The following is a 2864-nucleotide window of genomic DNA, read 5'->3' as shown; positions in this document are numbered from 1 at the left end:
TTTTTTAATGTCATTTGTGTTGACTCCTTCTTTCTCTTTGATGCCTATTAGTCTCACATTGGTCATCTTTGCATCATCTTGCAGGTGATGGATTATTCTTTCCTGCATCCTCGTTGTTTTAAGAGATCCTTTCTTACGTTTTTGCTAGCTACACCAGCATCTTCAAGATCTGAAACTCTGTCTTCACATTCATTTAAACGGTTTTGCAAGCTTGTGATTCAGAGTTTCATTTCCTCTGTATCTCTTTGACTCTGCTTCATGCGATCTATTTCTTTCCTGAATAGCTCATTCAGGGAATCCAACATTTTTCTAATCTCCTCTATTTTTTTTATCAATATCTTCTTTAGAAGCAGTTAGAACTTCTTTTACTGCCGTGTTTATTTCAGATTGGGTTTCCTGCCTATGTTTCTGTAGTTGCTTCTTTACTTCAACTGCTATGAGTTCTGAGAGTTCATTTTTTATTTCAGAAAAGAATTGCACTCTGATTTCCTCTATATCTTTCTGCTGTTGCTTATTTACTATCCATGCTCTTAATTCATGCATTTGAGCCGAGCTAGTGTCCTCCGCACTTGTTCTGGGTGGGCGCTGTGTTTCTTCCATATGTTTCTGCATTTGAATCTGTAGTTCAGATGTTATTAATTCAAGGATTTCTTTTCTCATTTCCAATCTGACATCTTCTATATCTTTCTGCAGCTGTTTCTTTATTTCAGAAGCTGCTGATTCTTTGCTTTCAGCTGTGTGATTTCCAATTTTTTCTGTGTTAGTGTCCTCTGTACTTGTTACAGGTGGGCTTGTGTTGTGAGGTTGTGTTTTGTTCCTTCTCGTCATTTTGTGTAGCACTGTCTTCTGACCTTTGTTGTAGATCTTTGCTGTAGTTATAACCTTCGCACGTACTGAAGTTCATGTGCAGCTCTATAAAGTTTGGACTTATCCAGCTGCATCTGGCTTGGCCCTGGCTGCTGTGCTCAATCCTTCCCGCTGCTGCCCTTAAGGGTGAACCAGTTGTGCCCCTGTGGTGAGATGTTCTGCTCCTGGACTAGCTGGATGGATCTATCCTCTACACTCTCCCCCGCAGGGATTGCAGCTGGAGGATTACACGTGAGGCGTGTATGCCATTCCTGAGCTGTGCCTGGAGGGGGCAAGTTGAAGTAGGAGGAAGAGGAAGCTCTCTGCACACACTCATGGGACCTGGGCTAGGACTGGGTCTGGGGGCTCCAGGACGGGGCAAAAATTCCTAATCGGCGGGACGGGTGGGGGAGGTATGGCGGAGTGGTGTGGGGTGGCCCGAGGGGTTGGAGAGGGTCCGGCCCACTCTGCGCCTGGGCTGGGACTGGTCCCGCTGTCGCAGGGTAGCAGGAAGCTCTCCACACACTCACCGGACCTGGGCTAGGACTGGGTCTGGGGGCTCCTGGAACTCGGCAGAAAATCGTACTCTGCGGGCGGGGTGGGGGAGGCACTGTGGAGTGGTGGGGGGCGGCCCAAGGGGCTGGGAGAAGGTCCGGCCCACTCTGCGCCTGGGCTGGGACTGGTCCCGCCGGCGCAGGGTAGTAAGAAGCTCTCCGCACACTCACCGAACCTGGGCTAAGACTTCTAAGTAGTTTTGATATTAAGTAGTAAGTAGAATCATTGATTTTTTCTATAATTTTAAATTATTAATTGATAATAATTTAATAATAATAATAACAGCAGTCAACAGTATGCCAGTCACTAATGTGGAAATAAAATAGGGCATGTAGGGTGGACTTTGAGTATTCTACTCTCATCGCTAAGACTTTCTCCACTGTGAGCTAGATGCACTGGGGCGTCTCGGCCTATCTCTGTGAGGGCCAGAAGTCAGAGACTCCATTGTTTTAGTTTCGTGGTGGTTGCTTACCATCCTCTAGCTTTCCACTTAGGAAGATGGTAGATTATCCTGCTCCACCTGCAGACAGAGGAAGCATACTGACGACAAGATATTCTTATTTATGTTGGAGATATTTTCATTATAAGTTCATTTTAAATGTTACCAGGTTATGTTAGGAATTTACACATAAGTGTGTCTCGCGACAGGAGTAATGCCAGGACCTGACTCATGGGTTGTTGTGAGGTCGAATGAGCTGGTCTACAGGCACTGTTACACTGCACAGCACAGCAAACTTACTGTCAGCTGTCCTCACTGTCATTGTTTTCATTGTCTGGGGGGAGCTTCTGATCAGGTGACTTCCAGTGCACTAGTGGTTACAACACTTTTTTTCTTTTCATTTCCTCTCTTCTCGTCTCGTTTTGTTACGTTTCATCTCTTTTCTTTTCTCCTCCCCAGTGCTGGAATTATAGGCATGTGCCACCATGCTTGGTCTCAGGGGAGCTCAGTGTGCCCAGGGGCGGGGCCAGCATGGCATGTGATGAGGGCGATAGAACCCAGTCCCTGCACTTGCCTAAGCAGGCACTTAGTCTGCTGAGCTATCTCACCCTAATACCCTTTCTTAAAATAACAAAATAAATACATCTGAAATTCAAGCTTTTAACAAGTATATTCTAAGTAGCACTTAATATTTAAATAGCTTCTGGGTCTATGGTCCACATTGATCAATTAAGACTTGTTAAGACCTGAACAGCACCACCCAAGCCTTTTGAATAATAATCAGAAAAGATCTAACAGAGCTATATAAATGAAAACACAGAATGAACAAGTATATTATTATAGTGTTATATAGTTTAAGTATTGTGCAGTATTCATGAGAAGAAAAGGTTGATTGGAGTTGGAGGTTTCTGAAAGATTTTAGTCATGAAAGCAAAGGATTGTCTAGTTGAGGTGGGAAATACAAGCATAAACAGAATAAGCATGCTAGATCTGTGGAATATTTGTTACACTAAGTAGTAAATCA

This window comes from Octodon degus, unplaced genomic scaffold (assembly GCF_000260255.1).
Source record: "Octodon degus isolate 3935 unplaced genomic scaffold, OctDeg1.0 scaffold00256, whole genome shotgun sequence".
Lineage (NCBI taxonomy): Eukaryota > Metazoa > Chordata > Mammalia > Rodentia > Octodontidae > Octodon > Octodon degus.
Note: the sequence above shows the minus strand (reverse complement) of the source record.